The sequence below is a fragment of the Hylobates moloch genome, unplaced genomic scaffold, assembly GCF_009828535.3.
Source record: "Hylobates moloch isolate HMO894 unplaced genomic scaffold, HMol_V3 SCAFFOLD_21, whole genome shotgun sequence".
Taxonomy (NCBI): Eukaryota; Metazoa; Chordata; class Mammalia; order Primates; family Hylobatidae; genus Hylobates; species Hylobates moloch.
The window spans coordinates 32,249,459-32,263,372 of NW_026652296.1; the positions used below are offsets into that span (position 1 = coordinate 32,249,459).

The following is a 13,914-nucleotide window of genomic DNA, read 5'->3' on the forward strand; positions in this document are numbered from 1 at the left end:
TCTCTCCTCTCCTTTTTTTTTTTTTTTTGAGACAGTCTTGTCGCCCAGGCTGGAATGCAGTAGTGCAATCTTGGCTCACTGAAACCTCCACCTCCCGGGTTCAAGCAATTCTCCTTCCTCAGCCTCCTGAGTAGCTGGAATTACAGACTCGCGCCACCACCCCCACCTAATTTTTGTATTTTTAGTAAAGATGGGGTTTCGCCATGTTAGCCAGGCTGGTCTCAAACTCCTGACCTCAACGACTCCGCCCACCTTGGCCTCCCAAAGTGCTGAGATTACAGGTGTGAGCCACTACGCCAGCCTCTCTCTCTTCTTAAAGGGACACTAGTCATACTGGATTAGGGCCCATGTGAACTTAATTATTTCTTTAAGGTTCTGTCTCTAAATACAGTCACAATCTGAAGTATTGGGGGTTAGGAATTCAGCATATGAATTGGGGTGACATAATTCAGCCCATAAAAATGCCATAGGTAAGAGCTCAAAAAATGAAATACTTCAATATAAATCTAACATAAGATGTGCAGGATTTGTATGCTGGAAACTACAAAACGCCAGTGAAAGAGATAGAAGAAGACCTAATAAGCTAATAAACACACAGTGTTCAAGGATTGGAAAAGATAGTATAGTTTTGTTTTGTTGTTGTTGTTTTTGTTTTTTTTTTTTTTTGAGACAGAGTCTTGCTCTGTGGCCCAAGTTAGAGTACAGTGGCACGATCTCGGCTCACCACAATCTCCACCTCCCAGGCTCAAGCGATTCTCCTGCCTCAGCCTCCCGAGTAGCTGGGATTACAGGTGCGTGCCACCACGCCCAGCTAATTTTTGTATTTTTAGTAGAGACAGGGCTTCACTGTGTTGGCCAGGCTGGTCTCGAACTCCTGACCTCCTGATGTGCCCGCCTCAGCCTCCCAAAGTGCTGGGATTACAGGTGTGAGCCACCACACCCAGCCTCACAGTATAGTTAAGATGCCAATTGTCCCCAAACTGACCCACAGATTTAATGCAATTCCAATCAAAATCCTAGCAAAATTCTTTGGAGATAGACAAGGTAAATCTAAACTGTGTATGGAAAGGTAAGAAGACAGTAATAGCCAAAACAAGTTTGAAAAGAAAAAGGCATAGGATTCACACTACCCATTTGTGTGTGTATGTGTGTGTGTTTCCCAGATTGATGTTTATTTGTTTGTTTTTGAGACGGAGTCTTGCTCTGTTGCCCCGGCTGGAGTGCAATGGCGCAATCTCGGCTCACTACAACTTCTGCCTCCCAGGTTCAAGCGATTCTCCTGCCTCAGCCTCCCAAGTAGCTAGGATTACAGGTGCATGCCACCACACTCAGCTAATTTTTGTATTTTTGGTAGAGACAGGGTTTTGCCATGTTGGCCAGGCCTGTCTCAAACTCCTGACCTCAGGTGATCAAACTGCCTCGGCCTCCCAAAGTGCCGGGATTACAGGCGTAAGGCACTGGACCCAGCCTCCCAGATTGTTTTATTGTGGTAAAATATGGATAAGATGAAATTTACCATTTAGCTTTTTTTTTTTTTTTTTTTAAGAGATGGAGTCTCACTATGTTGCCAAGGCTAGATTGGAACTCCCGGGCTAGACTGATCCTCCTAGCTCAGCCTCCTGAGTAGCCAGGAACACAGGCTTGTGCCACCACACCCAGCCCTCAGCCATTTTTAAGTGTATAATTAAAATTCAGTGGCCTTAAATACATTCACAAGGTTGTGTAGCCAGCATTACTATCTATTTCCGGAACTTGTTCATCATTCCAAACAGAAACCCTGTACCCACTGGACATTAACTCCTCACTCCCACCCCCAAGTCCCTGGTAACCTCTATTCTACTTTCTGTGTCTATGAATTTGCCTATTCCAGTTACCTCATATAAGCAGAATCATGTATTTGTCCTTTTGTATCTAGCTTATTTCTCTTAGCATAATATTTGCAAAGTTCATCCTTCCTGTAGCTGCTTGTATCAGAATTTTATTCCTTTTTAAGGCTGAGTAATATTCTATTTCATGTGTATACCACATTTTGTGTATTCATTCATCCATTTGAACACGTGGGTTGTTTTCACCTTTTGGATATTGTGAATAATGCTGCTATGAACATTTGGTGTACGAGTATCTCTTTGAGTTACTGCTTTCAATTCTTTGGAAGAATGTTGAGAAGTGAAATTACTGGGTCATATTGTAATTCTGTGTTTAACTTTTTGAGGAATCACTGAACTGTTTTCCACCGCAGATGCGATGTTTTACATTCTAGCAATGCACAAAGGTTTTGATTTCTCCACATCATCACCAACATCTTTTTGTTTGTTTGTTTTATTTTGTTTTGAGACAGTCTCGCTCTGTTACCCAGGCTGGAGTGCAGTGGTGCCATCTCAGCTCACTGCAACCTCCGCCTCCTGGGTTCAAGTAATTCTCATGCCTCAGCTTCCTGAGTAGCTGAGGCTACAGGCACGCGCCACCACGCCTGGCTAATTTTTGTAGTTTTGGTAGAGACGAGGTTTCACCATGTTGGCCAGGCTGGTCTCAAACTCCTGGCCTCAAGTAGTCCACCTGGCTGGGCCTCCCAAAGTGCTGAAATTACAGGCATGAGCCACCGTGCCCAGCCCACCAATACTTTTTATTGTTAATTTTATTGATAGTAGCTATTCTAATTTAGGGTGTAAAGTGGTATCTCGTTTCAATTTGTATTTCCCTAATGACTACTGATGTTGAGCATTTTTTTCATATGCTTACTGGCCATTCGTGTATCTTCTTTGAAGAAATGTTTATTAAAGTTCCTTGTTCAGGCCAGGCGCGGTGGCTCACACCTGTAATCCCAGCACTTTGGGAGGCCAAGGCAGGCAGATCACGAGGTCAGGAGATCGAGACCATCCTGGCTAACACGGTGAAACCCCGTCTCTACTAAAAATACAAAAAAAAATTAGCCGGGCATGGTGGCAGGTGCCTGTAGTCCCAGGGCTGAGGCAGGAGAATGGCGTGAACCCGGAAGGCAGAGCTTGCAGTGAGCCAAGATCGTGCCACCGCACTCCAGCCTGGGCGACAGAGTGAGACTCTGTCTCAAAAAAAAAAAAAAGTTCCTTGTCCATTTTTGAATTATGTTTTTTGTTTGTTTTGTTTTGTTTTGTTTTGTTTTGTTTTTGATGTTGAGTTGTAGAAGTTCTTTATATATTCTGGATGTTTAAATTTCTGCAAATATTTTCTGCCATTCTGTGGACTGTCGTTTCATTCTCTTTGATGCACAAAAGTTTTTAATGTTGATGAAGTTCACCTTATCTGTTTTTTCTCTTGTTGACTGTACTTTGGTGACATAGCCAAGAAATGATTGACAAATTCAATGTCATGAAGATTTTTCACTGTTTTTTTCTCCTAGGAATTTTATGGTGTTAGCTCTTCAGTGCAGGGTTTGATCCATTGCGAGTTAATTTTTGGATATGGTGCAACAAAAGGATCCAGCTGCATTCTTTTGCATGTGCACACTACCTGGTTCTAAGATGTATCATAAAGCTACCATAGTCAAGGCACTGTGATATTGGCAAAAAGACAAATACCAATGCAACAAACTAAAAATTCTAGAAATAGACCCACATAAATATGGTCAGCTGATTTTTGACAAAGATGTAAAGACAATTCAATGAAGAAAGAACAGCCGTTTCAACAGAAGGTGCTGGAACAACTGGACTTCCACATGCAAAAAATCACCTAGACTTACATTTCATATATGTATATATATATAAATTAACTCAAAATATATGATAAACATAAATTAATACGTAAAACTATAAAACTCTTAGACTTAGGAGAAAATATTCATGATCTTTGGTTAGTCAAAGAGCTTTCAGATAGGACACAAAAAACGCCATCTATAAGAGAAAAAAAGGATAAATTTCACTTTCTCGGAATTTAAAACTTCTGCTCTGCAAAAAACACTATTAAGAGAATAAAAAGTTATTTCCTTTTGTCACTGCAGCAACAGCTGTATGTCCAAGCTTCAGAAGAGACTTGCCTCTAAGATTCTCCACTGTGGCAAAAAGATGGTCTGGCTAGACCCTAACAAGACCAACGAAATCGCCAATGCCAACACCTGCCAGCAGATTCGAAAGCTGATCAAAGATGGGCTGATAATCCCAAGCCCCTGACTGTCCTTTCCTGGGCTTCATGCAGGAAAAACACCTTGACCTGCCAGGAGGGCAGGAATATGGGCATAAGTAAATGAAAGGATACTGTCAATGCTCAAGTGCCAAAGAGATTACCCTGGATGGGGAGGATGCGAATTCTGCATCAGCTGGTCAGAAGATACTGGGAATCTAAGAAGACTGGCGACCACATGTATCACAGCCTATACCTGAAGGTGAAAGAGAACATGTTCAAAAATACACGGATTCTTATGGAACACATCCACAAGTTGAGGTCTAAGACCAAGGAAGCATACAAATATATTCACCTGCAGTCCAAGAAGGTTCATCAAGGCTCTGTCCAAGGAAGAAGAGACAAAGAAAAAAAGCGCCCCCACCCTCCTTGTCTGTACTCAGTGGCCTCAGCAATTACATAGACCAATCACTCAAATAAAACAAGTCTCTTTTTTTCCCTTAAGAAAGTGAAAAAGAGAATGAAAATACAAGCCACAGATTGGCAGAAAATATTTACAAATCATGTATCAGACAAAGCACTTGTATCTAACTCTCAAAACTTAAAAACAAGAAAAGAAACAATGCAATTTTTTAAAACGGGCAGTTAAAAAAAACTCTGCAGTTTAAAAAAAATAAAAACAATCCAATTATAAAATGGGCAAAAGATATAAACAGATATTTTTCCAAAGAGGAGATTTAGGTGACAAATAAGCACGTGAAAAGACTTCCAACATCCTTAGCCATTGGGGAAATGCAAATTAAAGCCACACTATTTCACTATACACCTATTAGAACAGCTAAAATAGGTGCGTAATGAACAGCTAAAATAACAAGTCATGGCAACACCAAGTGGTGACAAGTATGCAGAGAAGCTGGCTCTCTCGTACATTCCTGATGAGAATGTAAATGGTACAGACACTCACATACACTTACTATACGATCCAGCAATCACACCCTTGGGCATTTATCCCAGAAAAATGAAAACTTATGTGCATACAAAAATCTGTTCTTGAATGTTCCTATTAGCTCTATTTATAATAGCAAAATACTGGAAACAACTCAAATGTCCTTTAATGAATGAATGGTTGAACAAGCTCTGGAACACTCATGTAAAGCAATTATCACTCTGCAATAAAAGGATATGAACTATCAAGGCATGCAACAACCTTGATGAATGTCAAGGGCATTATGCTTAGTGAAAAAAAAGTCCATGTCAAAAGGTTACATGCTGTATTATTCCATTCCTATAACATTCTCTAAATGACAAAACTATAGAAATGAGAGAACAAATTAGGAGTAATCAAGGGAAAGAAATGGAGATGGGGGAGGCAGGGGACACAAATACAAAAAAGTAACATAAGGGAGTTCTTTGGTGGTGAGGGAGCAGTTCTATATCTTGATTGTGGTGGTGGTTACACAAATCTATACATAGGATAAAATTGCACAAAACTAAACACAACACACACACCACACACACACACAAATGGATACAGGGTTTTGGGGGGTTTTTTAATGCCAAAAACTGAACAAGGTCTGTAATCGAGTTGACTGTAATGTACCAATGTCAGTTTTCTCATTTGGATGTTTGTATTGGTTTGCTAGGGCTGCCACACCAAGTACCATAGACTGGGTAGCTTAAACCAACAAAATTATTTTCTCTGCCAGGTGCGGTGGCTCACGCCTGTAATCCCAGCACTTTGGGAGGCCGAGGAGGGTGGATCACCTGAGGTCAGGAGTTGGAGACCAGCCTGGCCAACATGGTGAAACCCTGTCTCTACTAAAAACACAAAAATTAGCCAGGCGTGGTAGCAGGCGCCTGTAATTCCAGCTACTTGGGAGGCTGAAGCAGGAGAATTGCTTGGACCTGGGAGGCAGAGGTTTCAGTGAGCCGAAACTGCACCACTGTACTCCACTCTGGGTGACAGAGCAAGACTCTGTCTTGGGGGAAAAAAATTATTTCCTCACAGTATTGGAGTCTGGAAGTCCAAGGTCAGCAGATTTTATTCCTCCTGAAGCCTTTCTTCTTGGCTTGCAGATGGATGTCTTCTCTCTATGTCCTCACGTGGTCTTCCCTCTGTGTGTATCTGTGTCCTAATCTCTTTTTTTTTTTTTTAAACAGGGCCTCTCTTTGTCACCCAGGCTAGAGTGCAGTGGTTCAAGCAATCCTCCCACTTCAGCCTCCCAAAGTGCTGGGATTACAGGCATGAGCTAATGCACCCGAACTCCTCTTCTTATAAGGACACCAGTCATATTGGAGGGACCATCTGTTTGACCTTACTTAACCTTAATTACGTCTTGAAAGACCCTATCACCACATACATTCTGAGGAAGGTGGGGTTAGGACTACAACATATGAATTTGGGAGGAAGACGATTAGGGCCATATGATACTGTACTACAGCTATATGTTACCACTGGGGGAATAGTCAAAAGCGCATGGATCTCTTTGCACTATGTGAACAACTTCCTGTGAACCTATAATTATTTCAAAATAAAAAGTTGGCCAGGCGTGGTGGCTCACCTGTGTAATCCCAGCACTTTAGGAGGCTGAGGCGGGCCAATCACTTGAGGTCAGGAGTTCGAGACCAGCCTGGCCAACATGGTGAAATCCCGTCTCTACCAAAAAACATAAAAATTAGCCGGGTATGGTGGTGCGCACCTGTAGTCCCAGCTATTCAGGAAGCTGAGGTGGGAGGATCTCTTGAACCTGGGAGGGGGAGGTTGCAGTGAGCCGAGATCACACCACTGCACTCCAGCCTGGGCAACAGAGACTCTGTCTCAAATAAAAAAAAAAAAAAAAGTCCGGGCCCAGTGGCTCACACCTGTAATCCCAGCACTTTGGGAGGCCGAGGTGGGCAGATCACCTGAGGTTGGGAGTTCAAGACCAGCCTGACCAACATGAAGAAACCCCATCTCTACTAAAAATACAAAATTAGCCAGGCGTGGTGGTGCATGCCTGTAATCCCAGCTACTTGGGAGGCTGAGGCAGGAGAATCGCTTGAACCTGGGAAGTGGAGGTTGCCGTGAGCCAAGATTGCGCCATTGCACTCCAGCCTGGGCAACAACAGCAAAACTCCATCTCAAAAAAAAAATTTAAACAGTGGGGAAAAGATGTAAAGACATTACATCAAAGAATATATATGAATGGCAAATAAGCACATGAAAAGATGTTTAGCATAATTAGTCATTAAGGGAAATGCAAATTAAAACCAAAATGAGAAATCATTGCATGCCTATTATGATAACTAAAATTAAAAATACTATTAATACCTAATGCTGATGAGAATACAGAGCAACAAGAACTCTCATAATTGCTTGTGGGAATTCAAATTAATACAGTCACTCAGGAACAGTATCTTATAGTTACACATACACTTATCACATGACCCAGCAATCCCACCTCTAGGTATTTATCCTAAAGAAGGAAAAGTATATTCACACAAAAACCTGTACATGTTCACAGCAGCATTATTCATAATGGTCAAAACAACCTAAATGTCCTTCAATGGGTAAATAGATCCACAAGATGGGATACTGCTCAGAGATAAAAGGGACAAATGATTGATACACGCCACAACATGGAGGACTCTGAAATGCATTATGCTAAGTGAAAGAACCTAGACTCAATAGGTTACATACTTTATGATTCCACTTACATCACACTCTGGGAAGGGCAAAACTATAGCCACTTCGGCTTTCTTTTGGTTACTGTTTGCATAGTTTTTTTTCCATCCCACCTTCAACCTATTTGTGTCTTCGAATCTGAAGCATGTCTGGTGAAAACAACAAATAGGTTTTGTTTCTCTTTTTCTTTTTCTTCTTTTTTAGACAGAATCTCACTTTGTCCCCCAGGCTTGAGTGCAGTGGCACGATCTCAGCTCACTGCAGCCTCGAACTCCTGGGTTCCAGCAATCCTCCTGCCTCAGTCCCCCAAGTAGCTGGGACTACTGGCATGCGCCACCACGCCCAGTTAATTTTTGTATCTTTAGTAGAGATGGAGTTTCACCATGTTGCCCATGCTGGTCTCGAACTCCTGAGCTCAAGTGATCTGGCCGCCTTGGCCTCCCAAAGTGCTAGGATTACAGGTGTGAGCCACTGTGCCTGGCCAACAAATAGTTGAGTCATATTTTTTAGCCCATTATGTCAGTCTCTGCTGTATAATTAGAGAGTTTGTTTGTTTGTTTGTTGCTTGTTTGTTTTTGAGATGGAGTCTCGCTCTGTTGCCAGGCTGGATGGAGTACAGTGGTGCCATCTTGGCTCACTGCAACCTCCACCTCCCAGGTTCAAGCGATTCTCCTGCCTCAGACTCCCAAGTAGCTGGGACTACAGGTGCGCACCACCATGCCCAGCTAGTTTTTGTATTTTTAGTGGAGACGGGTTTTCACCATGTTGGCCAGGATAGTCTCAATCTCTTGACCTCATGATTCGCCTGCCTTGGCCTCCCAAAATGCTGGTATTATGGGCGTGATCCACCATGCCCGGCCGAGGGTTTAACCCACTTACATTTAAACTGATGAGGTAAGATGTACATCTGCCATTTTGCTATTTGTTTTCTGTCTTTCTTCTTCTTCTTCCATTGCTACCCTCTTCTGTGTTAAATAAATATTTTCCATTGCATCATTTTAATTCCCCTGTTCTTCCTTTCCTATATATATTTTTTGAGTTATTTTCTTGGTGGTTGTGCTGGGGATTACAATAACATCTTAACTTTTAACATCTAGATTGGATTAATGCCAAATTAATTTCAATTAATACTAACGTAACTTAATTTCAATTTTCTCCCATTTAGTTCCATTTCTCCCCGCCCCTTTGTGCTCTTACTGTAATACAAACTACATTTTTAAACACTGTACACTCATCAATGCAGATTTTTTTGAAAACAGTTTTGAGATAAAATTCACAACCATAGAATTCATCCATTTAATGTGTACAATTCAACTTTTTAAAATATATTCATAGGTATGTATTACCATCAGCACAGTCCATTTTAAAACATTTTTATCACCTAAAATAAAAAATTAAAAAGGCCAGGTGCAGTGGCTCACACTTGCAATCCCAACATTTTGGGAGACCAAAGCAGGACTATCACTTGAGGCCAGGAGTTTGCGAGCAGCCTGAACAACATAGCAAGACTCCACCTAGTCCAGCTACTCAGGAGGCTGAGGCAGGAGGAGCCCAGGAGTTCAAGGCCACAGTAAGCTATGATCATGCCATTGTACTCCAGCCTGGGTGACAGAGCAAGACTCTGTCTCTTAAAAAAATGAAAATAAAAATAAAAAGTGTTCTCTTTAGCTATCATCCCTCTTCCTCAATTATGCCCAGCCCTAAGCAACCACTAATCTGCTGCTTTCTGTCTCTACAGTTTTGCCTAATCTGGATATTTCATACAAATGGACTCATACACTATATGGCCTTTGTCACTGGCGTCTGGCATCTTCTACTTAACATAATGTTCTCAAGGTTTATCCATGTTGTAGTATGTATTTGTACTTCATTCCTTTTTTCTTTCTTTTTTTCTTTATATATATTTTTTCAGACAGAGTCTTACTTTGTCACCTAGGCTGGAGTGCAATGGCACCCTATCAGCTCACTGCAACCTCTGCCTCCCAGGTTCAAGTGATTCTTGTGTCTCAGCCTCCTGAGTAGCTGGGATTACAGACACGCATGACCACGCCCAGCTAATTTTTGTATTTTTAGTAGAGATGGGGTTTCACCACGTTGGCCAAGCTGGTTTTGAACTCCTGATCTCAAGTGATCCACCCCCCTCAACTTCCCAAAGTGCTGGGATTACAGGGGTGAGCCACCACGCCCAGCCTTTACTTCATTTGTGAAGGATGTTTTGCTGGATTTAGAATTCTTAGTTGACAGTCTTTTTCTTTCTTTTGGATATTTCTTCCCACTCCTTTCTCCTCCACCACCCCAGCCACCATGGTTTCCAATAAGAAGTAAGCTGTTAATATTACTGAGGATTCCTTATACATGATGAGTTGCTTCTCTCTTGCTGCTTTCAAGATTTTCTCTTTGTCTTTGGCTTTTGACAGTTTGATTATAATATTTCTAGATGTGGATATATTTGAAATTGTCCTGCTGAGAGTTCGTTGAACTAAAGCAAAAGTATAAAAACAGGAAATAGATCAGTGGTTGCCTAGGGTTGGAGTGGGAGAAGGATCTGAATACAAAGGGACAGCATAAGGGAATTCTTTGGTGTGTTTCTTTTTTTTTTTTTTTTTTTTGAGATGGAGTCTCGCTCCATCGCCCAAGCTGGAGTGCAGTGATGCGATCTCGGCTCAATGCAACTTCTGCCTCCCAGGTTCACGCCATTCTCCTGCCTCAGCTTCCCGAATAGCTGGGACTACAGGCACCCGCTACCATGCCCGGCTAATTTTTTGTATTTTTAGTAGAGACGGGGTTTCACCGTGTTAGCCAGGATGGCCTCCATCTCCTAACCTCGTGATCTGCCCACCTCGGCCTCCCAAAGTGCTGGGATTACAGGCCTGAGCCACGGCGCCCAGCCCTTTGATGTCTGTTTCTATGAGGGTGGTGATAGTCAATATAAGAATCTATGCATGTGACTCATAAAACTGTACATTGAAAAGGTGAATTTTATCATATGCAAATTTTTTAAATGCCAATAAATGAAAATCGATAATTTTTGTTTTTTTTTTAGATGGAGTCTCACTCTGTCACCCAGGCTGGAGTGCAGTGGCATGATGGCAGCTCACTACAACCTCCACCTCCTGGGTTCAAGCAATTCTTCTGCCTCAGCCTCCTGAGTAGCTGGGACTACAGGCACATGCCACCACACCTGACTAATTTTTGTATTTTTAGTAGAGATGGGGTTTCACCATCTTGGCCAGGATGGTTTCAATCTCCTAACCTTGTGATCCGCCTGCCTCGGCATCCCCAAGTGCTAGGATTACAGGTGTGAGCCACCGTGCCCGGCCAAAAATTGATAATTTTTAAAAATACATAGTATGTTCACTCAATGCTGAATATGTATTTTTATTTTATTTTTTTGAGGTGGAGTTTTGTTCTTGTTGCCCAGGCTGGAGTGCAATGGCGTGATCTTGGCTCAAGCAACCTCTGCCTCCTGGGTTCAACTTTGTACCTCAGCCTCCCAAGTAGCTGGTATTACAGGCACCCACCACCAAGCCTAGCTATTTTTTTTTTTTTGTATTTTTAGTAGAGACGGGATTTCTCCATGTTGGTTAGGTTGGTCTCAAACTCCTGACCTCAGGTGATCTGCTCACTTCGGCATCCCAAAGTGCTGGTATTACAGGCGTGAGACACCACACCTGGTGTGAACATATATTTTTAAGTGAACACCCATGTACTCTCACCCAGGTAAGGGAAAAGCATATTGTGAGCATTCCAGAAGCTTCCTATGTTCTTCTCCCTGAATGTTGCTGCATTGCTCCCCCATAGAATCAATCACAATTCTAAATTTTATCATAATCATGTCCTTGTTATTTTTTATCTTTTTTTGTTTGTTTCTTTGTTTTTGAGACAGGATCTCACTTTGTTGGCCAGGCTGGGATGCAGTGGTGCAATTCCTGCTCACTACAGCTTCAACCTCCTGGGTACAAGCGATCCTCCTGCCTCAGCCCCTCAAGTAGCTTGAACCACAGGCACACACCACCACCACCAGCTAATTTTTGAATTTTGTTTTTTAGAGACCAGGTCTCGCTGTGTTGCGCAGGCTGGTCTTGAACTCTTGCGCTCACACAATCTTCTCGCCTTGGCTTCCCTCACTGCTGGGATTACAGATGTGAGCCACTGTGCCCAGCTGTTCTTTATCTTTTTATCATTCATGCATCACTAAAAAATGTAATTCTTTTCCTTTTGCATTTTGCTTATTTACTCAGAATTGTTTTGCAAGAATCATCTATGTTGTGTGTACTAGTTTACTTATTTTCATTCTTGTATAATTCGATTGCACAAATATACCATATTTTATTCTTCATTCTTTTCTCCTTTTTTTTTTTTTTTTTTTTTTTGAGACGGGGCCTCACTCTGTTGCCCAGGCTGGAGTGCAGTGACGTGATCACTGCTCACTGCAGCCTCAACCTCCTGCTGGGCTTATGATCCTCCCAGCTCCTCCTCCCACATAGCTAGGACCACAAGTAGGTGCCTTCATGCCTGGCTAATATTTGTATTTTTTGTAGAGATAGCATTTTTCCATGTTCCCACACTGGTCTTGAACTCCTGAGCTCAAGCAATCCACCCACCTCAGCCTCCTGAAGTGCTGGGATTAAAGGTGTGAGCCACCATACCTGGCCTCTTCATTCTATTTTTAGTGGGCATTTGGATTTGTTCCAATTTGGATCTATTTCAAACAAAACTGCTATGAGCATTCATGTACATGTATCTTTTGTATATTTGCAAGAGTTTCTCTATGGTATATATTATATATCTAGGAATTGGGCATGTGTGCCTTTAATGCTACTAGGTTATGCTGAGGTGTTCTCCATCTTCTCATACCACACATGTCAAATGGAATCCAAGAGCAAATATCTCTAATGACATGTGGTACTGACACAGGTAAGGGTTTACTAGAGGAAACTTCCAGGCAAAGAGTTGAAAAAAATGTATATGATGCCTCAAATTCCCTTTACCCAAAAGGAAGCTTGCTTAGGTCAGGCAGGGCTAAACTCACTGTTGAAAGAGTTCCAGGAGAGTGGACCCCTTTTCATGACACTACATATTTATGAAGGCTAGCGAGGGCTGGGGGCACCTGGAAAACTAGCAACAACAGATGAAGATCTCTGGCCATGGAAATGTCTTAGCTGTAAATCAGGAGAATCCAGAGCTTGGACATCACCTGGGGAGCTCACATGCCAGTTCAGTCTTGTGAAACGCATGTTCACATCTTTTGCCCATTATTATATTGGGTTATTTATTCTTCTTGGGGTTTGTCAGGATTCGTGTACCTGTGAATTAGTGTCTTTCATCAGTTCTGAAAAATTCTGTTAGCATCTCTTCAAAAGTTGCTCTTGGACTGGGCACGGTGGCTCACGCCTGTAATCCCAGCACTTTGGGAGGCCGAGGTGGGAGGATCCCTTGAACTCAGGATTTCAAGACTAGCCTGGGAAACATGGCAAAACCCTGTCTCTACAAAAAATGCAAAAATTACCTGGGCATGGTGGTACATGCCTGCAGTCCCAACTACTTGGGAGGGTGAGGTGGAAGGATTGCTTGAGTCCAGGAGGTTGAGGCTGCATGCAATGGGCAGTGATCACGCCACTGCACTCCACCCTATGTGACAGAGTGAGACCCTGTCTCAAAAATAAAAAATAAAAAATTGCTCTTGACTTTGGTGGTGGCTAATGCCCATAATCTCAACACTTTGAGAGGCTGAGGCAGGAGGACCACTTGAACCCAGGAGTTTGAGACCAGCCTGTGCAACACAGGGAGACCCCGTCTCTATAAAAAATACAAAACTTAGCTGGGCATGGTGGTGCATGCCTGCAGACCCAGCTACTCAGGAGGGTGAGGTGGGAGGATCACTTGAGTCCAGGAGGTCGAGGCTGCAGTGAGCTCGGATGACTGCACTCTGGGTGAGAGTGAGGCCCTGTTTAAAAAAAAAAAAAAAAAAAAAAAAAAAAAAAAAAAGCTGTCTCTCACCATTCTTCTCTCTTCACTTGTCAGTTTTTCTTCCATGTCTTTTAACATCTCTTCAATATTTTCTATCTCTTTCCACATTTTCCTCTATCTCTCTCTGTCCTTTCCCCAGAAAGGATATTCTCTTCTGACCTAACTTCTAGTTCATTAATTCTCTCTTT

The 13,914-nt window shown here is 42.3% G+C and overlaps 1 pseudogene; it reads left to right on the forward strand.

Moving 5' to 3' along the window:
• The first annotated feature begins 3,983 nt into the window (after positions 1-3,983).
• LOC116460978 (large ribosomal subunit protein eL19-like) lies at positions 3,984-10,234 on the forward strand (annotated as a pseudogene).
• Positions 10,235-13,914: the final 3,680 nt, after the last annotated feature.